The sequence below is a fragment of the Mytilus galloprovincialis genome, chromosome 3, assembly GCF_965363235.1.
Source record: "Mytilus galloprovincialis chromosome 3, xbMytGall1.hap1.1, whole genome shotgun sequence".
NCBI lineage: Eukaryota > Metazoa > Mollusca > Bivalvia > Mytilida > Mytilidae > Mytilus > Mytilus galloprovincialis.
The window spans coordinates 107,483,991-107,511,731 of NC_134840.1; the positions used below are offsets into that span (position 1 = coordinate 107,483,991).

Sequence of the window (27,741 nt, forward strand, 5' to 3'; positions counted from 1 at the left end):
CAAGGGATGTGTAGGTAGTTATTTAGATCCGAAAACAACTTCCGGTGAAAACAAATCGGCATGATCAGCAACATTTGTTTAAAAAAGTGAATCATGAAGTAATGCTTTACGTCTTAATTATCAAAATCCTACTTGTTAAAAAAATACCATAATAGATTAAGTATAGATGAAGAATTAAGTGTAAAATTAAAAAAAACTCAAATAGGGAGAACTAGAGTAGCAAAAATAATTTATCAGCATCAGCTGGGACTATTTATTATACTAACGGGACTGGAAACTGATCGATCTGTTAAGATTTAAATGCCCCGAAAAGCGGGATTACTGATTTTTTGTTTTGATGACAGCTTATCGTGTCACGTAGTAAATTAGCATTTTGAACATGTAAACAAGTCAGCCGATAGAAAACTATTAAAATTGGGGGATTCGAAATAAAGAATAATAGGGCTCTTCACGGTTAGTTCGGCCATATTGGATAGGGGGCAGATTTTCATAATAGAGGTAAAAATGGTGTGAAAAATACGGGAAAACATCATTAAAACAGAGCTGTTGCTTGGAAACACACATAGGATTTCCCACACTTTCATACCATTTCCACCTCCTTCCAAAAAATCTGCCCCCTATCCAATATGGCCGAACTAACCGTGAAGAGCCCTATTATTAAATCAATTAGTTTATATGCAAAACAATCGATATTGTTTACGAAAAAATATTAATAAATTGTCAATATGTAAGTATTGCCAGAAATAGTTGAAAATTAAAGTGGCCGACAATTTACTTGACCACTTAGAAAACAATGTGTCAATTTAAGGTTAACAGATAATAAGGGCTATTTAAAAAAATATGATGCCTTTGTCAGATTATATAATCCTGATAAAACCAATTAGTGTGCAATAAAACAATGTTGACAATTTCAGTTCCTAATTAATTCATATAACAAAATTAAAGCTATCCGGCTCTCATGAAAACATAGCCACATTGTTTTGAACTTCGTGTTTATGTAAGTGATAAATTTGTCCTGGTAAAATATGTCTGGGCTGACAAACATTACTAGTATAAAAAGTCCATGGTTACAGAATTTACTAGTATATTTAGTCCGATGTTAGTAATATATGTCCCCAGACTAATTTTCCAAGGTAATCATGTCCTTTAAAATCATATAATAAGTTCAATAACATATACATTCAAACCATGGGAATTTAAAATGTTATGTTTTAGTAATGTTTAAGAGTTGCATAGTTATATTTTTGATAAAATTCATGTCCCCAGACTAATTTTCCAAAGAAATCATGTCCATTTCCTTAATAGTCCTAAGTAGGGTTGGCAAAGTATTACCCGCCCGGGAAAACAGGGACTCCTAAGTTAAAATGTCCATGCCCTTAATTTTAAAAGGTGAATATGAATGTAATATGTTTTAATATTGCTAAAGACAAAATGAAAAAGTTGTGTATCAATCTTTTCAATAAAATTTGTCTCCAGACTAATTTTCCTAGGAAATCATGTCCATGTCATTAATAGTTCTAGGTTAAAATGTCCATGCCCTTAATTTTAAAAGGTGAATATAAATGTAATATGTTTTAATATTGTTAAAGAGTTGTGTATCAATTTTTTAAATAAAATTTATGTAAAAATAAGGAAATTTTCCAATCTTATCTAACATTTTTTCATCTATTTTAAATATATTTTTATATGATATAATAAAACTATAAGAAAAACAAGTCTTCGGACAATTGCCAGACATAATTTACTAGCTACATGTATGGACTTATTTTACTAGGAACATTTGTCCTAGGACTTATATTCCTAGTAAAATCATGGACATGGACTTGATTAACTTGGAAAAAAAGTTTGGAGGACAAATTTTACTACCAGACCAAATTTACTGTTACATTTGTACATCAGTAAAAAAGAAATCAAATCAAAAAATTCTTATTTATGGTTCATCATTTTCATCAGGTTGGGGATTTTCTCCCAAATGTTGTATAATGTACCATTTGGGATATAAAACCCAAAATAGGATAATTTTTGTTTTGCAAAAAAAAAAATGCAAATGATTAGCAGGGGTCGAATTTAAGCTTTTTTTTGTGTACTGGCCAGTGGAATGAAAAATCTACTGATCCCTCTCCAAATTACTGGTCCTAAAAAAATTGCATTCATTTGACAATTTGATTTAAAGTTTGAATGATTTTCCCTGCCTTTGATTCCTCGGGTGTTTCCTCTCTTTTATTCCCGTAGATTTTTTGTGCTGTACTGATTGTTCATGAGCAAGTACAGAATTTAACTTAAAATTTGAAGATCCCGTTATAAAAATACATTTCTTATTGAGGTCTGTCACTGCAAATTTTACAATTGTTATACAATTCAACATTGCGATCGACTGTATAATTTAACCATTCAAGATCTTTTCCCATGATTCTTTATATTAACTTTTCCTTTTGTCAATTTCATAAACTTTATTTCGTTCTTCTTTTGGATGTCACTTGTTTAATTTTTTCAGCCGTTTAAATCCTTCCAAATATTTCCACATTCTGTATTGTTGTGAAGGACGCTCACCAAGACATTAATTAACTTGATCAATTGTAATACTAAGTACTACCTAGTACTTTGTAATTGATTTCGCAGGTAAATTTTCTCTTTAACAAACCGTGATTGTGATGAAATCAGTGATATTTATCGACAAATTTCAACTGGTCCGCCGGACAACCAGCTGACAAAATATACTGGTCCAACACAAATTCTACTGGTCACGAACCACCAGACCAGTGCTAATTTCTACCCCTGATTAGGTATACATGTACAGTACTACCTGTGACTTTATCTTATTAATGGTGGCCATAAAAAATATGTTCACCATGGTGGCCCTATATGTTCATCATCATACCCCTGTTGCTTTTTTAATACACAAGGTATTACTCAAAAACTAGTCAAGGATAAAGGGAAATCTTGAATGCATTGAAGTGTTAAAATTATATAACTTACAGGTCAGGTGTCTCAGGTAAAATATACATGTATGTGTTTGTCAAATTTAATAACTGTGATTATGACAAGAAATTCAAAAATTAATTGAAATAATAAAACTAGTTGAACAAACAGCTTAATTAAAACATAATTGTCCCCTGACTATTAGTTTTGATATTATACCTTTTAAATAGTTTTTGATCCATTCAAGTTATTTTTTGGTAGTGAAAAATAAATGAATATCATTTTCAAATATACTGCAAACATTTACAATGCCTGCCTTTTTCTATCGACAAGGTGTTTCTCAAAAATTAATTTTCTAAAATCAAAATGGTTTATTATTGTAGATAGACTGATCTGCATTCAATATTATTTAACAAATGATAAAGATTGTCTTTAGGACTCATACACTAAATAAAATTTAGGCAATTCATTATTTCTTTATTGAATAAAATATTAACAAGTATTAGAAATATTCATTACAACAAATTTGATAATATTTTTATTGTCATTTGATATTTTAAACATGATCCATGTTTTAGAGGTTAAGCATTTCTTTTACTTTTTGTTCTTGGGTTAGAGACATTATAATGAGAAGGTAAATAATTTTCAAATGGATTATTTCAAAGTTGTTTTGTTAATTTTACAATCAAGGAATAGGTGTTCTTCGTTGACCTTGTAACAAGAGGCACAGTTTACACATTCTATCCTTTCTAGGAATTTTATATTGTCCACTATTTTTTATTTCTAAATTATGACCAAAAATTTTATACCTATTGACACAATCAAGTTTACAGTTTTTATCAAAAGTTTTTCTTTTTTTTTTTCTTTTTCTTTAAATTCATTTTTTTATTAAGGACTTTAAAAGTCTTAATTCATTCAAGTCCCTGCAATTATTAACTTTATCTAAAAGGCCTAGGTTTATTGAAATATACTTTGTAAATGTATACCAAGATTATGTATCATGCCAGTCCAGCACTATTGACAATATAATACACTGAAAAAAATGATTTAATTAATAGACCATTAAAGTGTCACCATATTTAGAAGTGCAATATTTTTCTGGAGACAAATTTTGAAAAAAATTTCATTATGATTAGCATTTTTAATGAACATTTATCAAAATTTGATGATAACTAGGTGGACATTTGGAAAATACGTCTTTTCAGTGATTGTTTGTGCACAACTCTTGTTCTGAGATTTGAAGAAAATTAAGATAAACAAAATTAGTTTTTTCCTAAACCATATAATGGTACCTGTAGTTTTCCGGAATAATATTAGATGTTATCAAAATTTATTGTAAAAGGATTGATATTGATCATCTTATTTTGTTAAGAAACAAAATTGTTTAATTACTTTCATTTTTTTTAATTTAAAATATCACTTGCATGATTATTAGTTATTATTAATAGTAATAACTCATTTAATAATGTTAACAAATAATTTAATACAATGTAAATCATGTACATCTATATAAACCTTTTTACTTAAAAAAACAATTATTAAAAGTCTGTTTATTTCAAATGCTAGTCAATAACTCTATCTTTAACTTTTTGCCATTTCTACTCAAGATTCTTACTGAGAAGAAATTAAAAGAATAAGAAACAAAACATACAAAAATAAAAAAATTAAACCTTAAAAAATTACAAAATTAAATGAAAATAAAGACAAAAAATAATAATAAATTAACAGACTAAAACAATATTTTATTCTACATTTTCCAAAAAAGGTGAAATGTCAATTTTAAAAGAAACCAAGTTACCTGTACAGGTAAATTTTAATGAAACATACCAGCTGAAAACTTCAACCCTGATTGATTTTAACAGGTAACATAATTAGATAAAAAATCTACCTATGATTTATGACCCCCAATAAATGGCCAACATCTCAAGATTGAATACCCCAATAAATGTTCACCATTGGATGTTGACCATGCAAGAGGGTGGACATTACTAAGAGGAAGTCACAGGCTGTACTGTAACAGCACCCATAAGCAATGATAAGACTTGTCCAAATAATTTATTATGACGTCTTGAAAAGGTATGTAGGAAGATGTCACAGAAAAAAAATCAAATAGCCTTTCAAGGTTTCATACTTGTTTGGACTTGACCATTTGCCCTGATAACATATTTGCCTGTTAGAGTTTGTTTGCACTCAGTTCATTTGCCCATACATGTAATAGAGTCTGATTGCCCTAATTTTATAAAACATCTTACTCTTTAGAGTTTTAATTGTCTTCATTGTTTCAAAAGAATTTATATAAATTTTTGAAAGGTTTTCTAAAGTTATTTATATTGTAAATATTAAACCAAAGAAAACCCAAATGTATATATTTATCAAATGCCACGAAGATAAGAACATGATATAATGGCTTTGGAGTTTTAATTTGACTTTATTGTTACATACATGTATGTACAGTTTGGCTTCTTATATCTCAAAATTGTTTTATCTATTTTAATTTTCTAATAAATAGTAAATTGTAAACAAAAATGTGTGACTGTGTCTTATTAGTATCATATAATTTTTATGCTTCATTTATGGGCATTATGTTTTTATGCCCCATTTATTATGCCCCATTTATGGGCATGATGTTTTCTTGTCTGTGCGTCTGTCTGTTTGTCTGTTTATCCCTTCGTTCGTTCGTCCCACTTCAGGTTAAAGTTTTTAGTCAAGGTAGTTTTTGATGAAGTTGATTTCCAATCAACTTGAAACTTAGTATACATGTACATGTTTCATATGATATGATCTTTCTAATTTTAATGCCAAATTAGAGTTTTGACTCCAATTTCATGGTCCACTGAACATAGAAAATGATAGTGCAAGTTTCAGATTGAAGTTTTTGGTCAAGGTAGTTTTTGATGAAGTTGAAGTCCAATCAACTTGAAACTTAGTAAACATGTTCCCCATGATATAATCTTTCTAATTTTAATGCAAAATTAGAAATTTTATCCCATTTTCATTATCCACTGAATATAGAAAATGATAGTGCAGATGGGGCATCCGTGTACTTGTGACACATTCTTGTTTAGAATTCAGTGCTCTTTAAACATTTGTTAAAGGGCATTATCGCTATTTTGTGCATTTTTCTTTTGAACTTTTTTCGTGATAATTTTAATATCATGCTTCTCGCTTGATATGGAAAAATTATCGCTAGAAACTAAGGAGGCCATGTGGCGTTGCTAATGAAATTGACATGAAATTGACAACGTCATCATAGGTAAAATAGCGATAAACAGATTATCATTGGTCATCTCAACTCGATTGCTTTTCTCACTTTCGCTGTCCAGCTCAAGCGAGAAAATCAATCTCGTTGAGATAACCAATGATAATCTATAATTATACATGTTATATGCTGTCAAATACATGTTTAACTATTTGACTTGAATTCTCATATTTTCTGTTTTACATACTAAAACCAGTATATCCTAATTATAAAAAAAACTAAAATAAACAATTTAGAATACATTGATAATATTTCATATATGTATTTTTTTTAACACAATTTTTGTTATTTGGAGAACAGTTATGGAAAGGCAACAGTTTAAAATTGAATTGATTTTAATGTCCGTAATGTTTAGTATACTGAAAAATCCTACATACATGTACATACTGCATATTGCTAGTAAATATAAACTATTATAAAACTAAAGCAACTAAACAGTGCAGCTTCATTGCACCAATATACCGCTAACATATAAACAGGGAAATTAAAATACAGCACATGATATTGTGAAAGTTGAAAACCCTACAAAATATGTATACATTGACACATACTGGAAAAACAACAGAGCATCATATATATATGTGTCCTGTAAAGTGAACCATTTTGTTTATTTATGTCTGTGATGTCATTTAAAATAAGTAAACTTGTGTACAAATCAAGAAACTAAAATGTTATTCGCTAGTGAATAATAGGGTTATTCTTCCTTCCTTGCAATCAAATGATAATTAACTGAATTATGTCATGTCATGTGATAACATGCTGCCCAATAGAATTGTTTGTAATATATGTAAGGTATAATATAATAGTGATTACCAGCTGATTATTTTCAGAGACCACTAGGGCAATATATATTTTGAGAAATCTGTAAGCATGCAAAAGCAACTTCCTAATTACAAGTAGAAATATTTTTTTCAGCAAAGATTGCATGAAAACAGTTATTGAGAAGAACATTCTTTAATCACATAATAAAATTTTATTTTGATGTTTTAACAGGATAAATGTAGATGGCTTGCTTGTACTCTTCCCTTATGACTACATCTACCCAGAACAGTATATGTACATGGTAGAGCTAAAAAGAACACTAGATGCAAAGGTATTTATTACTTTTGACTAATCAGTCTTGACTAATTGATATGTAACTGTGGAATATCATTACAGAATATTGAAATCTTGTTTTATTTACAACTCATTTGTGATTAACCTACAATGACCTATATACTATGGATTTATTATTTTTTTAGGGGATACCAATTTTTCGTGCGATACCAATTTTTCGTGGGATACCTATTTTTCAGGGGATACCTATTTTTCAGGGGATACCTATTTTTCAGGGGATACCTATTTTTTCAGGGGATACCTATTTTTCATGGGATACCAATTTTTCAAGGGATACCTATTTTTCATGGGATACCAATTTTTCATGGGATACCTATTTTTCATGGGATACCAATTTTTCAGGGAATACCAATTTTTCAGGGGATACCTATTTTTCATGGGATACCTATTTTTCATGGGATACCAATTTTTCAAGGGATACCTATTTTTCATGGGATACCTATTTTTCAGGGGATACCAATTTTTCATGGGATACCTATTTTTCATGGGATACCTGTTTTTCAAGGGATACCTATTTTTCAGGGGATACCTATTTTTCAGGGGATACCAATTTTTCAAGGGATACCTATTTTTCATGGGATACCAATTTTTTAAGGGATACCTATTTTTTTTGATTTCATGGGTATAGGTAAACAATGAATTTCAATGTACACATTTTCAGAGGCGGATTAAGGGGGGGGGGGGGGATTTGGGAAAAAATTTGGTTGCTTATATAGGGAATCACTGAAGCGTGACTGGAGCAGGCCCTCTCTTAGGCAGTCAGTGAGCCCCTACTTTTGAAAATTTCTGGATCCGCCAATGATTTTAATGAATTGTGTACAGACTTTGGCAAATCAACCAAATGAAATATCCACAAATAGATATAGGTTTACCTCAATCCACATGAAAATTGCCTGCCATGATCTATGAAAATAAATGAATCCAAAGTAAAGATTTTAATCAGATGATAAGAATCTTGGCTACTTTTGTTTTTGACTTTTTTTTATCAGATATTCAAAATCCTCTAGTTGTAGTGCAATAAAAGTATCTTCAAAGCAACTTGTTGCACAGAAAATAAACTTTTAGATAAAGGAACATTTCCTTAGATTTGTTTTGCATGAGAGCCACAAATAATTAATTAACTGGTCAATCAAGTTTTGTAATTTTTTGGCTAATCCTATGATCGTGAGCACGAAAAGGAGAATTGTACAAAAGTTTTTTTGGGTAAATGCTTAATATTTGTCATTCATTATTGACAGGGACACTGTGCATTGGAGATGCCTTCAGGTACAGGGAAGACAGTATCACTTCTTTCTCTTATTGTTGCTTATATGCAGGTAATAATAGTAATAGATTCCCGACTTTTAAAGAAGTACATATAATTTAACCTATTTGAAAATAATTTCAGTAAACCTGAATCATCATTCAAGTGTAACTTAGCCTATGAGGTTTTGCATTTACTATATAATTTCTGAATGTATCAATACAAAATTTAAGAAAAACATGTTTAAATTAATTTCACAGAAAAAATAAGCTGAAATTTTGAAATAGAAATTAAGTACATGTACTGATAAAACATTTTACATGCAAAAATGTGAAAATATTGAATAAAAAATCTTCTGTTCATTTGTCAATCAAATAAGACATTTCCCCTATAGACTGTTCAAGGTTTTCTGTTATTATTGTTTAAGGTGGTACCCAACACTTTCACTAAAATTAATTTGGCTCGTTTAATTTTCATAAAATTTTGTGAAAGTATTTACTTTGACACTTTAACAAAAATATAAAAAAAAATTAAAAATTGAACCAACTATTTTGTCAGAAAAATTACACTGGTTATATAGCAATTTGACAACCCCCAATTTTGATCATTGAGAAGCTTAATATTCCTTTTACAACACAACGTAATTAAAACGTTTAGCTGACTTTACAGAGTTATCTCCCTGTAGTGTTAGGTACCACCTTAAACCTGAAATAAACTGGTAAATAAGATATTTATTGCATGTTTGGATTATGACTTTTGATATTGTGTGTTTGGATTGTGACTTTTATTGATGTGTGTTTGGATAATGAATTTTGCTATTTTATGTTATAGGCCAACCCATTAGAAGTAACAAAGTTGATATATTGTTCTAGAACAGTCTCTGAGTTAGAGAAGGTAATGTGGAAGTTTATCTTGTTTTTAATGATACATATGAGTAAATTTAATAGACAACCGCCAGATGTATTTCAGAGTGAATGTTTAAAAATCACCACCATTTACAGTAAAAAACTTATCTAATTTTTGTCACAGAAAATGCTCCTGTTTCATTGATATTTTCATTTATATGTTACAGGTTGTTGAAGAATTAAAGAACTTGGTCAAGTTTTATGAAGAATCTGAAGAGAAACTACAAATCGTAGGATTAGCTCTAAGCTCCAGGAAAAATCTGTGTATTCATCCTGAGGTTTGTTAAAATGTCAAAGAATGATATTAAATTCTAAGAAATTTTGGTTGTAAACAAAAATCAAAATTAAATTAAATTTTGATCTTATTATTATTTATTAAACTTTATGTAAACACTCTGATTTTAGATTTCTGAAGACTTTTTTTTTAATGAATGAAAATCATTTCACAAAGTTATAAACATTCATTAACATTTTATGTATTAAAGCTAGCACTTAATCAATTTAAGTAGGATAATGCCAAGGGAAACAATCCAACTCATATTTCAAGAAATATAGACCTTGTAGACATCATTACGACTCAAAAAAAGAGGAAGCATCAAGAGAAAGTCAACTCAACAAAACGTAGAAAAACTTTTAAATTTGAGCTGTATTTTTATTTAAAACATAGATATTTTGTGAATTCAAGATTTTCACTTTAGTAGTTTATAATAACATAGTTATGAAGTTGGTGAAATTGAATTTAAACAATATTGATGACAGAATATTCCTGATACATGTACCATATTTTAAACTTTGACCTGATTTTAATGCAAATATATTTTCCTTTACTTCAGAAAATTTGCAAATGCTATTACAATATCGAAACACAAAAAAACTGTATTATTTTACACTTATATTTATTTATGCAGTTTACAATTTTGTTTTGTTACTGTTAGTGTTGTTAGATTGAACTATACTCTTATTTTCATAAAAAGGTGAGCCAGGAGAGAGAAGGAAAAAGTATGGATGGACTTTGTCATAAAATGACGTCATCTTTCATCAGAGTCAAACGCAAGAGTGATCCCACAGTTCCAGTTTGTGATTTCTACGAAGTAAGTTTGCATTCACTGTAAATTCAGAAATTATTGCAATGATTTTATTATTGCAAAAAATGTGACAGGGTTATAATCACAATAAATTAAACTTTTTTTTTTATTGAATTAAATAGTATTTTTCTCATTATAGCAAAAATTCTAATTGCATTTTTGTCTAAATTGAGAAAATCGCAATAATAAATGCAAGCATTAATTTCTAAATTCACAGTAAACAAAAATTATAATTAATTATTTGAACAATGTCAAGATCAAAATGGATATTTTTGTTCGTACATGTATTGCTTGCTAGATAATTTAACAAACTATTATAAGAATAACTCTTTGCTAGTCTGAGTATCTCCTTTGTCAAAAGGATAAATTTACTTCCCACGATGCCAAGGTTTAGTAACCATATTTTTTGTTATAAGACCAAATATGTGTGCAATTGATGTAACCATGTGATATAAATTCAGAAATTTGTTAGTGCATTTACAACTGCGATTGCTAAACTACTAAAAATATTAGATAACTCCAGATAATACTACATACAATTTATGGTATCCGATGCAAAATCTAAGGAATGTCACAGTTGTTGCAATAATGAAAATTGTCTATTGTTACAATGCACTTCTCATTCTAATAAATATATCTTTTCTATTACAGAAATTTGATAAAGTAGGAAAACAAACTCCTCTACCAACAGGAATATATGGTTTAGTAAGTACTTATTTTGAAATTGGTTATTTCTTTTAATATATTGCAGAGAAACATAGAACAGGTGTTTTGTGGAAATAGAATTTAAAACCATATTCCTGATGTAATTTAAGTAATAACTACATGGAATAAATTTTCATGTGTTGATTCAGATAGATGTTTACAAAATTATATATTGGTACTAAAAACTAAAGTGAAAAAAATTACTTAGAATAATAAGATCTGTTATGATTGCCATAAAGACAACTTTCCACCAGAGTGACCATTCACTAGAGAACAAGGCTGTAAACAACTGTTGGTCACTGTACCGCTTTCAACAATGAGCAAAAGCAATATTGTACAGTAAACTATAAAAGTCATTTTATTACTCCAGAACAAATTGTGAAACAATTCAAATGGGAAAATCAGTAGCCTGACATATTTTAAATAGTATACATTTTTGCACACAAACATTGAAACTAGCTCAATTAATATCACTATATAGATTAATTTTTAGTTCACTTGGCCCAAAGCGAGCTTTTCTCATCACTTGGCGTCCGGCGTCGTTAACTTTTACAAAAATCTTCTCCTCTGAAACTACTGGGTCAAATTTAACCAAACTTGGCCACAATCATCATTGGGGTATATAATCTGAAAATTGTGTCCAGTGACCCGCCAAACCAACCAAGATGGCCGCCATGGCTAAAAATAGAACAAAGGGGTAAAATGTAGATTTTGGCTTATATCTCTGAAACTAAAGCATTTAGAGCAAATCTGACATGGGGGTAAAATTGTTTATCAAGTCAAGATCTATCTGCTCTGAAATTTTCAGATGAATCGGACAATGGGTTGATGGGTTGCTGCACCTGAATTGGTAATTTTAAGGATTTTTTTCTGTTTTTGGTTATTATCTTGAAAATTCTTATTGATAGAGATAAACTGTAAACAGCAATAATGTTCAGCAAAGTAAGATCTACAAATGAGTCAAACGATCAAAATGGTCAGTTGACCCCTTCAGGAGTTATTGCCCTTTATAGTCATTTTTTACCTATTTTTTCGTAAATTTTTGTAATCTTACAAAAATCTTCTCCTCTGAAACTACTGGACCAAATTTAACCAAACTTAGCCACAACCATTATTAGGGTATCTAGTTTAAAAAATGTGTGGGGTGACCCAGCCAACCAACCAACCAAGATGGCTGCCATGGCTAAAATTAGAACATAGGGTAAATGTAGATTTTGGCTTATAACTCTGAAACCAAAGCATTTAAAGCAAATCTTACAAGTGGTTAACTGGTTTATCAAGTAAATATCTACCTGCCCTGGCATTTTCAGATGTATTGGACAACTAGTTGTTGGGTTGTCATGAATCCATCTGTTTCCTTTGTTTAATATGCACATAGACCAAGGTGAGCGACACATGCTCTAGTTTATTGTGAAGTTTAACTTTGGAAATAAAATTAGTTTAGACTTTATTTAGTCTTTTAATTCAAATGTTCAACATTTTGAATATTAAAGGAGTAGGTCCAGTAAGACACCTTTTTGGCCCCAAAATATAGCAGTTTTACAAAATTGTTAAAATGTAAACTTTTAGTTATTTATTGGACAGTAGAATGCTTCTGCTACATAAACATGGGCTGGTTTTTACAATACAATGCACATATATCGGGTACTAGCACCATTAAGTCATGCTAAATTAGTGAAATCTTCACAATTCTAGCATTTTAGTTAAATTTTAGACGGTTTTCGTCTAAAACGAAAGTGGCCACATTCATGTTCATCCTTAATATTGAGATGTAAGTTGTATTTTTTGATAATACATAACATATATAAAGGTTGAGGATGAACACAGATGCAGCCACATTCATTTTTGACAAAAAAAAACATCTGAAAAGTGACATTTTTCAGCATTTTTGGTAGAAATTTCATATTTGAGCTTGAATCGGAACATTTTTTAATGACTAAATCAGTTAAAATCTTTCACATAAACTAATTGATTCAAATGAAATTGCCACTCAAGTGTTTAAAAAGTGGTCAAAATCTTTCGTCAGATGAACCTGAAATTTGAGGCCAAAATCGGTCCTTACCGGACCTTCTCCTTTTTAATCATTTTGAGTAAATGTCAATGATTTAGTATAAAACCCCAATTTGTTTCACATTTTCCTTAAATAGACTTTAACGGAATTCTGAAGGATCTGATTTTTTGTATTTTAGGATGAATTAAAAGACTATGGAAAAGACCAAGGATTTTGCCCCTATTTCTTAGCAAGATACGCTGTAAGTTGGTATTGATTTGATACAAACAAGATATTTTGAAGCATTATGCATGTTTGACTTTCCTTATGATACCAGTTTAGATTTTGTGACTTATCAATTTAAGTTTAAATAAATTGTGAATTTAATGTGTATGTCAATTTAACATGATACTTTTAAAGAAACAACACTGCAGTGGTCTCATGTTATTATACTAGACAATATCAGCTGAGTTTCCTAAATGTTACTGGCACAATTACTAATCCATTACCATAAAGACTCCCTTCAGAATGTATAAGATTGTGTCCAGACAATGAAAGGACAATTCAGATTATTGAGGATAGTAATCCAACTTTTTCTGCTGGTAGGGCTGTCTGGTCTTAAAAGATTGGGTTCTGACAATTTAAGACATTCCAGATCATTGAGGATAGTATTCAAACTTTTTCTGGTGGTAGCTCTGTCTGATGTCAAACAGGAGCTGTAATAGGCTATGTTGAAACTCTGCATAAGGTATGACATACAACATCACTCAAGAAGTTCCAGACATTAAACAGGTACTTGCATATGATGTTGGGATGTTAATCAGCCATCAAGCAGTCAATGGTTAGATATATTTTGTAGTTGTATGTGGAGCCATATCTCAAGTGTGATATTTTTGGATTTAATTCCATAATAATTTGTCATTTTACATTTCAGATAAATCATGCCAAAATAGTTGTGTACAGTTATTATTATTTATTAGATCCTAAAATCTCCGAACTTGTTTCCAGTGAACTTTCTAAAAAAGCCGTAGTTGTATTTGATGAGGCCCACAACATAGGTATGTATTAGTTATGATATATATATGCAGAAGGCATTTTTTTCCTTTTCTTTTTCCAATTTTCCAAAATATATCACAAGTTGTGTATGGGAATTGTTTGAAACTATAATGTGTATGGCATCACTGATATTTACATTTACAAAAAATGAACATGTGCCTGAAGTATTTAGCTATATTTTTTCTATGGCAAGCTAGAAGCATGATAGGTAAAATTTAAAAGAATGATACTTAAAGAAGTGATTTTTGGGAAGGAAATTGAGGTCTGATACTTAAACAAGTGATTTTTATGTCATTATCCTAGATTCAGTACAAGGTCATCACCTGAGATGACCTGGTCATCCTAGACAACACAGATGTTGGTTCTGATAAGTTTAGAAACATAATTAGTCCCTGGACCATTAGTATTCTATATTTAAAGCTACAATAAAATTAAATCACTTCTTCTAGTGATTAATTTGTAGTACTTAAATAGGTGATTATTAAAGAAAGACAACTCTAACTTCCAACCTTTATGGAAATAATGTTACTTGAATCAGTGATTTAGAAAATCACTTATTTAAGTAAGTCCCCTGACTGCCCAAAAAACAAGGGAAAGTAACAAAAAGAAGCAATAAAATTATAAATATTTTCATTATTGTCATGTAAAATTTACATATACATGTGTATTTATTTTGATTAGCATGTTAGATTTACACACACATGTATATTTATTTTCAGACAATGTATGTATAGAATCTATGAGTGTAAAAATCTCCAAACGGACGCTAGAAAAATATCATTAGAATCTAGAAAAACTAAGTGAACATATTAGAAGGTAAAAAATGCATACAAATCAAGTAGATTTTAAATCAACTATGTTGAATTCAGATGAATCAAAACAAGCATATTATCTTTGTATTCACATTGTATCATAGATCAAATTCAGTGTATGTTAATTTGTGTTACTGCGTTATACGACTGCAAAAGTTTTGGGATTGCATAATGGTATGATGTTGTCGTCTGCATTGTCCTCCGAAGACACATTTGGTTTCCAAACAATAACTTTAGTTAAAGTGAATTAATCCCTTTGAAATTTAATTAGAAGGTTTAATACCTCTAAAGGAAGGTTGGGATTGATTTTGGGGATGATGGTTCTAACGGTTTATGAATTAATGGCCCAAAAGGGTCCAAAACAAGCATTTTTCTACTTTCAGAATAATAACTTGTGAATAAGTATTTCAATTACTCTGAAATTGTACCACAATGTTTAATACCACAAGTAGAAGGTTTGGATTCATTTTGGGGGTTATGGTGCCAACAGTTAAGAAATTAAGGTCCAAAAAGGGGCCAAACACAAGCATTTTTGTAGTTTCTGGACAATAACTTGTGTGTTAGTGTATGGCTCTGTCTCTGGCATTGTACCTCAGATTCCATACCACAATGGAAGGCTGGGATTGAGTTTTTTTTTTTGCCCCATTCATGCATGAATTAGGGGCCAAAAACAAGCATTTTTCTAGTTTCCAGACAATAACTTGCGTTTAAGTTTCCTACAATGTTCCATACTACAAAGGAAAGGCTTGGATCGAGTGTGGGGATAATTGCTCCAAGGGGGGATTCAAAAAGTTTTAGGGGGAGGGTCCAACTTTTTTAAGGGGTTCAACTTTTTTTTTAAATTTATCAAGCTTAAATGTTGTGTCCATACTTGCCCCAACTGTTCAGGGTTCAACTTCTGCGTTCGTAATAGGCTGCGCTCAGCGAAGCATTTGATTAAGTTCAGCCATTCCAATTGATATTTTATAGTGTGTCTTTATATGTTGTGATGTTACACTATTGTTTCAGATAAGGGAGAAGGTTTGTTAGGCCACACCAATTTGATTAATAGTTCTTTGGATCTTCCCGCTCCTGTTTTGGAGAAATTGACTTTTTAATAAAAAAAAAATATTACCGCTTCCGCAAATTTTTGGGCCGCATGACGCTCCAAAATTAGTTTATCCTTGACATTTTTGTTCTCATAGACGTTTTTCTTGTGCATATATTGCTCCGATTGATTCGAACGCACGTGTGATAAATCGATTTGTTAATAAAAGGTCAAAAATCGGGATGACAACATGAAGTTGTGTCAGATCATTGCATAGGACAAGTAGTTATTAAACACACAGTTATTTGAAATGGATTTCATTTCACCTGTTCTAAAAGACAAAATAAAAAATCTTTTGTTAGACGACCATGATCACAACAGTACTCATTAGAACTAATCATTGTCATTCACGATCAGTGTTTCAACAGACATAGTCCGAGATTAATCTGATGTACAACGGCTGTATTGCCAGACAAGATATGGTGTTTTTGTCCAACGGCCCCAGCTTGTCAGGCAAAATAGCCGTTTGACTTCAGAGTAATATCGGGCTACAACAGACATAGATAGAGCTATCTGTCTTGGATGAAATTGATATTAAATTCACACGATTTAAAAAAAATGACATATTAATCAAATTTTGATGAAAACCCATATCCCCATGTTAGTCTATTGACATGCACTCAGAACTCTTTTGTAATGGACAATTTAAGAGTTCCAATATTCAAGACCAAAGTGGTGGTGGCCTGCAAATAATAATCAGGCATGTCCAACCACTTCCAGTTTGAGATACATTTCAGGTTACAGGGAAAAAGGAAAATGTATTTTGCCAAATCAAAATAATGCATGTGAATGTGAATTAAAGATTTAATGTACAACGTATTTTAAGGGAATGTTTCATTACACTGAGATCTACATGCATAACAATATAACTATTTTACTCAAGATGTTGTTGAAATATTCACCTCAGTCGCTCATTATGTTGATCCTGTTATGGAGAAATAGTTCCAACTAGATGCCAAGCAGCCAATAAACAATCACTAGTATATATGAAAACAACTGTATCAAAGATATTGAATATTTTTCAAGGGCTTTTTTTCTATACACATAGCTTAATGTTATTCCATGAAATATACCTAACTAACATAATTACTCCCGCTAAATTTTATCCACTTGCCTCCTTAATATATACACATGTGTGAATTTAAATAAAAATTCATGCAGTTAAAGCTTATTTGACGAAAATTATCAAAATTATACTAAACCAAAACAAACCAGAAAGTTTGGTATGGTATTGACTTTACTACAGACACAAACACATCAAATTATATGCGTAAGAGCATGTTTCTACTCTTTTTTCTTTGAAGTTACCCAGTTTTAACATGTACATAAATTTCTAAAATGCACATTTAAAAAAAAAATTATACCGCTCGCTCCACTTGTAGAGCACCCGCGTCAACAAAACTCATTTGCAAGTATTTTTTACAATCAAAAAAATTTCGCTCCCTCGCCCCATATATTTTGGAGCTTTTGTCCAAAGAACTATTAATTAAATTGGTATGGCCTTACTATTTAAATGTTTAATCCTGCTGCAATTGTTTGCACCTGTTCTAAGTCAGGAATCTGATTTCAGTAGTTGTGGTTTGTTGATGTGGTTTATAAGTGTTTGTAGTTTTTTACATTGATTATACCGTTTTTTCCCCTGTTTGAAATATTTAACACTAATAATTTTTTGGGGCCCTTTATAGCTTGCTGTTTGGTGTGAGCCAAGGCTCTGTGTTGATGACCGTACCTTGACCTATAATGGTCTACTTTTATAAAATTTTGACTTGGATGGAGAGTTGGCTCACACCAAACAGCAAGCTATGAAGGGCCCTAACAAATACTAGTGTAAAACCATTCAAAAGGAAAAGCAACACTCTAATCTATAAAGAAAAAAACGAGAAACACTCATGAACCAAATAAGCAAACGACAATTATTGAACATCAGTTCTTTTTGTACATTTGTTTTTCGTTATTTATATAGTGTGTTAATATATGGAGATATATTTTTCAGGATAAAAGAATCAAATGCTGAAAGGTTAAATGACGAATATCTAAAACTGGTACAAGGACTTAGGGATAAAAATTTAGCCAGGGAAACAGATCAAGTACTTGCTAATCCAGGTATTCTATAAAGTAAATAGTTTACATGAAATTGACATGGTTATTTTTTATAAATATGAATTAACAACTTCAATTAATTTTTTAAGATTTTTTTTAGGTATCCCTTGTTTATTTGAATTAAACATACTGCTTAAGCATCTGTGCAACATCAGTTGTTATTTTTTTGTTTGTTTTACCTTTACATACCTTAAATTAAGAAATTATTGTGAGGTTTTCCACTTTTGTCGAAAAAGCGAGACATAGCGATCCTACATTCCATCGGCGGTCGCAGCGTCGACAAATATTTGACTCTGTGTTTAAAGTTTTTGAAATTTGAATGACTTTCTTAAACTTTCCTGGATTTCTACCAAACTTGGATAGAAGCTTGTAAGATCATAAGATAGTATCCAGAAGTAAATTTTGTAAAAAAAATATTACTGTTTTTCCACATTTTACTTATGAATGGATTTAGTTTTTCTGTCAGGAAACGTTACATTCACTCTGTGGTTAAAGTTTTTAAAATTCTTAATAACTTTCTTAAACTTATAATCCTGGATTTGTACCAAACTTGGACAGATGCTTGTTTATGATTAATAGCTAGTATCTAGAAGGAAATTTTGTTCGTACCTGTTTTTCTGTAATTTACTTATAAATGGACTTTAAATAGTTTTTCCTCCAGTTAACATTACATACAGTCTGATGTTAGGCCAGGATTTTTTAATTCGTTGGTTTACGGAACCGCCGACCCGATTTTGCCGATTTCCAGAATAAAAATAAAATTGACTTTTCATACTTTTTTATTCCCGCCGACCCTAACAAATGCATTATCCCTAAAAAATAATTAAAATATTCTTTTCTTATGAAATGATTGCATTAATCACTAACAAAATTGATAACACTTTCTATAGTGAAAAAATAAAACTTTTACATTTCTAAAAATAGACAAATCAATTATAACTGACCTTGAAATGTCAATTGCGCAAATAATTTTGTAAAACGAAACCTGTGTTTAAAACCTATTACACTATAAGTTCGTTTCCCGTATTGTCATCAGTCCGTAAGATGCATCATCTGATAGAAATAGACTTGTCCAAATGTGGACAGGTGGAAGACATCAAGTTAAATTACTGAATACAAGCATTAGCCTTTCAAAAAGGGATAGTCGACTCTTAGCTGAGGAATATGGAAAGTGCTCTAGCCTCTCGCTTTGTAGATTAATTCATTTACTAGAATAGCCACGTGCATCAATCAACAAATTTTTCCACACACGTTATGAAGTAGTATATATCATTTAACGTTGTTAAATTGTTTACGAAACTCCAGAAGATTCGACTATTTATAGATAGAAGTTACCTGTGTACCAATATCATGAATATGCATGATTAATGACCAGGCAAAATCTAATTGCTAAAATAGAAAGGACTAATCCGATACTCCACGGGATTGAAGGACATTTACTAGGTTTGGATTGTCCTAACCAATCAATAAACTTTGATTATTCACGTCTCGTAATATCTTCCGATCAGGCAGCAAGAAAAATTCACGCACTAACTGTCCATCGTTCAATTCTTAATATCGACTGCTATGAGTCGATAATTAAATGATCATTTGGTATTTTCTTGTTTCATAGATAATAAAAAAAATATCGACCATTTGGATAAAAAAAAAAACGGGAATGCAGGACAACAGATTAACCCGTTTTTCTCGTGGATGAGTCTGTTTGACACGTGTGTTGAAACTTATTTTCGTACGACGTTTTTACATTTTTTTTTTCTTTATCGGTTTTTGTGCTTGCATATCATAATTCAAAATAAGTTTTCTGGAATTGATTAAGAGCTACGCGAACACAGGCACTTGTTTCTGTCAATGTTGTGTTTACTATCCATACCAGTACAAAAAAACACAGAAACAAGTGCCTGTGTACGCGAATCTGTTTTTCTTGTTTGTGAAATGACGATTTAATTTCGTCTTTGTCCGTGCACCCCCTTTTTTTACGGGAAATTTTTAGAATGTCATGGGATGTTTATGACAGCTGAGCAATAAAATTTCATCGAACTAAAATCTAAGAAATGATGACAAAATAGCATAACAAACATATTGTTAGAAAGATATTTATTTTGCATATTTTTCTGTCTTGAAAGATTTTTATTTTCTTTTTTTTTCCCGACCGACCGACCCGACTTTTTCATGGGGAAAATCCGTAAACCGACAAATTAAAAAACCTTGGCCTTAAAGTTTTTAGAACATTCATAAGATTCATAAACTATTCTGCATTTTACTTAACTTGGACATAAGCTTCTTACAATCAAAAGATAGTATGTAGAGGAATATTTTTGTTATTTTTTTCCTCATTTTTGTTGAGCCTGTGGTTAACAGCAAAAGTAGGTGAGACACTTGGTTCCGCAGAACCCTTACAAATTTTAATGCAAATAATGTGACCGGGTGAGTAATGCAAAAATAAGAACTCACACACTGATATCTGATACATATATCTGTATGCTGATTTTCCTGAAACTGCAATAAATAATCTCCTATTTTCATCAATACTTCAAAAATTTATAAATTTTCAATATTTATCTATTTCTTCTGTAATAAAGATGGCTGGTATACTAAGAACACGAATAACTTGTGTATAAAGGGAGTTGAAATGCGTTGAAAGAAATGTAAGCTACTTTAATTTGTCATGTAAAATACACACTTTTTATCCCAAAAATGATATTTTTGAAGAAGAAAAAAACGTAATCTACTAGCTAAGACTAGTGGGTTTTGTGGCCTTTTAGTTTATAAATGTGTGTGGAAAGTCTTGAACTTGTGGATTATCATTTTGTTTGAAAATATTCAACAGGAAAACTAATTTCATTACAGTTAAATATTTTTGTCTTTTCTTCCAGTTTTACCAGATGAAGTACTTCAGTAAAGTTGTTTACGTGTATCTGAAGTTTGCTGTGAATTAAGGAATCTGTATAGCTTCATTCACATAAATTTTTGAATTTAGGAACACCTATCTTTTTGTTTAAATAAAAGCAGATGTGGGATGATTGCCAATGAGACAACTCTTCACAAGAGACCAAATGACACAGAAATTAACAGCTATAATGTTAGGCCTTCACCAATGAGTGTGTTACTCATAATGTTGTGATGACATAATCTTCACGTTTTTTTTTCTTTTCTCTTTAGGGACCAGAAACAATGACTGAAGTCATCAAGTATTTAGAGGAGGCAACTAAGTTTGACAGGTCTGGGAAGGGACACGATGGACACTTTTCCAGCATTATTAAGATATATTAAGTAAGTAAAAGATCTTTAGAATCTTTGATATTTAACTTTTTTTGAGTTAATATATTGTAATAGAGGCTAATATCCTCTTTAAACAGAGTCAAAATAGCCCAGTCAAACAAAGTTTGTACCTCAAACTAATTGCAACAGAAAATGTTTAAGTTCTTATCTATTATATCAATTCCCAAATATACACAGAAAAAAGTCCCATAAAATCAAATTTGAGGAAAACTCAAATTTTGCATGTTTAAAACTTTCGTTCCTGAATTAATATGTTTCGCGGATTTTTCAAGCCAAAATAAATTATCACGAGACAATTGCCTGACCGGAATTAAATTGACAGTTGCCCGGTAAAAATGACTATCGTATTTTTGATTGCTCATATCTATGGAACAGATTGAAAATCAGGTTAAAAATTTGAGATCCGTAGTCTTTGTTATGACTTATTAATTTAAGAAAAATCTTAGCTCTGTAAATGATTTCATCTGTCTCTCAACGAGAGTTTTGAAAGTAAAACTTGTTCATTTGATATCGATCTCGTTTTCGGGGTCATTTACCTATTCTAACCTATGGATGATTACTAGAGTGAAAATACGTATCGTCTGAACAGATTCGTTCCAAATTTAATTATTTTTCAATTGTTTTTCCAACAATATGATTGAAAATTGTCCAACGGTCACGATGATTAATGACCGCCATTTTGTACACAAGACATATTGAAGGGAGGCAACACCATCTGTTTTTTTTTAAACGTACATTTGCAACACTGGAGTTGTCTTTCTTTTACCAATGTATGAGCATACTAACATTAACTATCAGTGATCAAAAATAATTTTCTAACTTTTCAGACTCATTAAAAGAGTTAAATAATAACATTAAACACAGACTTACATAACTTTCAGTTTGTTTTTTTTAAGTTCATTTGATATCTGGTCTGCCGGAGTGTCAGCAGCTACTGTCTTTAAAAAAAAGGTTTTTCAAACAAAACTGTCAACTATAGTCATTAACATGGTATAAACAAACTTCAAAACAGAACAACAAATAAACTAAGCTCCATTTTCAATTGTAGCAATTCCTCTCAGTGTGGTATTTTGTGAAACACTCAGACAGGCACAGATGTTTCCCACAATCCAAACACCCAAACTTTGTCTGCTTGATAGGCACATCTCGACTAGTTTGGCTTCTCATATACATTGTAACAAAGATGGCATCTAGACTTTTTGTCAAAGGAGGAAGGCATGTGTCGCTGAACAAGGCGGTTCTCCATAGGCATGAGTGATGGTCTGCCTCTACGTGTCTCAGATATATAGCCATTCACCAAACCCTTGCCTTAAAGGCATTGAATTTTGCCATTTCCATCAACACAAAGAATACCCTTATATGTTTTATGGTTGTAACAGTAGTATTGGATATATTGATCTGCATGATCTACCCCACCCATGTTACATGTATAGTTGGCTACTGCCTTGGGACAATCAAAATTTTGTCTTGAGAATGTTCCATCAATATTGACACGCCTTTTAACTTGTGAGATACAATGGTCATGGATGGTTGACAGGGTACCGGTATATACATTTTTTTTATCACACCAAACACTAGCAACTAGTGGTCCCTTCTGTCTAAACCTCATGTCTCAACCCTCATTGATACCAGTTGGTTTTTGTCGAGCCTGCAACTTTTGTTGCAGAAAGCTCGACATAGGGATAGTGATCCGGCGGCGGCGGCAGCGGTGTTAGCTAACTTCTTAAAAGCTTTATATTTTAGAAGGTGGAAGACCTGGATGCTTCATACTTTGTATATAGATGCCTCATGTTACGAAGTTTCCGTCAGTCACATGTCCAATGTCCTTGACCTCATTTTCATGGTTCAGTGACCACTTGAAAAAAAGTTCAGATTTTTTGTAATGTTGAATTCTCTCTTATTATAAGTAATAGGATAACTATATTTGATATGTGCGTACCTTGAAAGGTCCTCATGTCTGTCAGACAGTTTTCACTTGACCTCGACCTCATTTCATGGATCAGTGAACACGGTTAAGTTTTGGTGGTCAAGTCCATATCTCAGATACTACAAGCAATAGGGCTAGTATATTCGGTGTATGGAAGGACTGTAAGGTGTACATGTCCAACTGGCAGGTGTCATCTGACCTTGACCTCATTTTTATGGTTCAGTGGTTATAGTTAAATTTTTGTGTTTTGGTCTGTTTTTCTCATACTATATGCAATAGGTCTACTATATTTGTTGTATGGAATGATTGTAAGGTGTACCTATCTAGCGGGCAGATGTCATCTGACCTTGACCTCATTTTCATGGTTCAGTGGTCAAAGTTAAGTTTTTGAGTTTTGGTCTTTTTATCTAATACTATATGCCATAGGTCATCTATATTTGGTGTATGGAAATATTTTATGATCTTTAGGTCAGTCGCGCAAGTTTTATTTGACCGTGACCTCATTTTCACAGTTCATTGCACAGTGTTAAGTTTTTGTGTTTTGGTCTATTTTTCTTAAACTATAAGTAATAAGTCAACTATATATGTTGTATAGAAGCATTGTTAGCTGTACATGTCTGCCTGGCATGGTTCATCTGACCTTGACCTCATTTTCAAGGTTCCTTGGTCTTTGTTTAGTTATCTTGGTTAATGTTAAGTTTATGTGACAGTTGTATTAAAGCTTAGCTTTATACTTAGGACTATCAACATAATATCAATGATTAGTATAGAAGGCGAGACATTTCAGCGTGTGCACTCTTGTTTTACACATTATGTCTTTCAGAAGCCCCCTACGATTGCATCTCACTGTGCCACAAGCACATGTACCGAAATTTTCATACAGAGCAGAAAACAACTCAGGACTCGTAAAGAAATTATTAGTGTAAAGATGGTTCCCTTTACCAACTAAATCAGACTGTTGCAAGCATCTTTTTACTACACTACTACCGAGATGTGTCTGGGGGGTTGCATTTTTGCCAGGATATATGTCAACATATTGTATATAAATATTTTGTGAATCTGCCAAAACCCAAGCTTTTACACCCAATTTGTGTGGTTTTTGAGGCATATATTGCTTAAACTGTACTCTCCCTTTAAATGGAATCATTGTTTCATCTACCGTTATGTTTCTGTTTGGAGTATATTCCTGCTGAAATGCAGTGTTAAAATGAGTAAGGAGAGGTTTTACTTTATACAACGGGTCATAATTCGGATCTCCAGGCAGAGGTTGCTGTGTTGAATCAGAAAAATGGAGATATATCATAATCTGAGTAAAACGATCCCGGCTCATGATTTTGCATGTAATGGTGACTGAAGAAAACTGTCTGCGTCTTGTAGATGGTTTCCTGTCTATGCCCTTTTCAAAACAAAGACCAAAGAAATCATTCATCTCCTGTATTGTCCAACCCATGCCATTTTGTTTTCATCAGGTTTGTTCTCTTTCTGCAATTTATCATATGAATCAGTTTGCTGTATCAACATTTCCAACAGAACATGATTTAAAAACAGTTTGAAGAAGTCCAAAGGTGTTTTATCCTAAGGCATGCACCTTGTACGGTCAGTTCTCCCAGTGGGGCTGAAAAGATGAGGCAACCCACGCTCAAAGTAAAGAAAATCCTCATGCCAGCCATCAATGTTTTCTACATCACCAGCAGGTCCAGGTACACCTGTGTCACCTTACAGATCATCCGAATCGTCACCAATACCCTGAAGTTCTGCCCTGGACAATCATTCAAACTGGTCTGCTGGCACTTTTTTGGTGGGTGAAATACGAGGAGACGAGATTTACCTTCTATCACTTTATAAAGTAAAAATTATTCCACAAAGACGACTAAAGATTCAATAAATTAAGTAATTAGTATCTACGAAAAATAATTTTAATCTTTATTTAAATCGAAACAAGTGTAAAAATGAACTTATTCCGGAGAGTATAAGTTATGTTGCCGAGGTTCCCCCATGTTGTTTTCATATTTTCCATAACAACATCAATTTCCGGCTTTTTATTTTTAGCGTTGGATTTATCACTCTTTAAATATAATCTGCAGATGACGACACTTATGAAAAAAAGTAAAATGATCTTGAGAATCACAGGAATTTAATGACATATAACACAACACCGGAATCTTATTTATTCTTTAAATTGCAGTCGATCAAAAACGCTATATAAAAATGTTATTTTGTGACGACGTCCAGCACCTTTCAGGACACCACAAGGCTTGGTTCCAATTCTAAAACACTACACACACGTTTTTTTCAACTTAGTATCAAAACTTTACACTTAGGCCACATCAATTTGATTTATAGTTCTTTGAACAAAAGCTCCAAAAATATGGGGCGAGCGAGCGAAATTTTTTTGATGGGGTTATGAGTTCATATTTGACTATATTATATAATCCTCTGCTCATGAAATGTTCAAAACGGAAGTGTTTAGTATTTTTATTTTTTTAGCACATTTTTCATTAAAGAAATTGCAAATTTATGGCTTTGTGACCATTTTGAAAAAATAATGTGAATATTTGGTCTTATTACATTGGTTGCAATGAATTACATTGATTTCCCAGTTAGATAAAAACCGATAATTTCACATGTGAAATAAACGTGGTTATTTCACTCTCTGACGTCATACAACAATAGGCGTTGTCAAGACGTCGATAACGTCGGATCAAAACAAATTGTCATTGCGTAGGAAAAAGACATAGTTCCTTACATTTTCTACATTAATTTCATTAAAAAAAAAAGCCATTTGCCAATGTAATAAAAAGAATAACTAATCGCCGTTTTTGAATATCAAAAATAAGACAACTTGTGACCGAACGCCGCTATGGATTAAACTCGTGCTGCGCACTCATTTAGTCCATGCGTCGTTCGGTCACGCGTTGTCTTATTTTTTATATTCAAATACAGCGATTAGTTATACTATAATTGTAATCTGTAAATAATATTTTTTCAGCATCTACCTTGTTTTAAGAAACTTTAAACTACAAAAAGAAGTATATATGCTTAATTTATTTTATTCAATTTGAGGTTCTTTACCTTGAAATGCTTAAAAATCTAACAAATGGTCAACTAATGAATTATGGTTAAAATATCAAGAATTGAGACATTGGAATAGACGTGGTAAAGTTATAATTTTGTATCAATTTTTATGGCTTTTTCTGCCTTTTTTGCAGAGTTATCTCCCTTATCAATGCAAATCTCCATATATAGAAATTTTAAAATCATGAGTTTTAGTTTTCCTCAAGTTATATTTTATGGGACTGTTTTCTGTGGGTATGTTGGGTATAATGCTAAAGATTAAAACTTAAAAATCTTCAGTTGCAATTATTTCAAGGTAAGGGTCAAATTTATGCTAGATTGACAAATATAAAGGCAACCAAATGGACATTCAAATTCATAAACACTGTTATAACGCAATGACAGAAAAGAAAAAGATAAAAATAAATACAACTGTATACCAAACAACATGGAAAACTAAAAACTGAGCAACACAAACCTTACAAATATTTCATCAAATAAATGTAAGTATGATATTCTTATGGAAATACTTTCATATTGGAAACAAACTTTATCAAATCTAAGGCAGACATTTTGAAGTCAAAGAGTTTCAACTGAAATACTGCACAGGCGTCATTATGGAGTAAAGGGGTGGCATCAAAAGGCATCATTATGGAGAAAAGGGTTAAGCTAGTCACTTTGGGGCCCTTCCTAGCTCAAAGTAGGCAAGACACTTGGTTCCATGGAACCCTTACAAAATTTTATGTTCAAAAGAACTAGAGGACTCAGCTGTTGAAGCTTTTTTAAAATTAATTATTTAAATTATTTATAAAAATTATCTACCTTTAAATATTTTCATTTTACTATTCACAATATGTCTTATTTATTAACTTGGATACGTGTTTGACATTTCAGAATATAGAAGATGATGACATTAAGAATAGATTGAAGTCCAAGGAGATGACCCCACCACATCTTGTCGTCTTCAAATCAGATTCAAAGAAGTTGTCTATATATATAGTTGGAGACTCTATTCACATCAGCTGTCGTGGAAATAGTGTAACCTTTGCAATAACCCAGTTGTTGGCTATATATTACGTTTTTGATATAGATTATCCTAAGTGTTACGCAATGGTTTTGGGATTGTTGCAAATATTTGTAAAGTTTTTTGCAAGGAAGTTTAGAGCAGTCTTTGACTCCTTTGCCAAAGATGACTAGATTTGTT

At 31.5% G+C, this 27,741-nt stretch overlaps 1 pseudogene; it reads left to right on the forward strand.

Annotated features, from left to right (window-relative positions):
• On the forward strand, positions 1 to 27,741 carry LOC143069730 (general transcription and DNA repair factor IIH helicase subunit XPD-like; annotated as a pseudogene).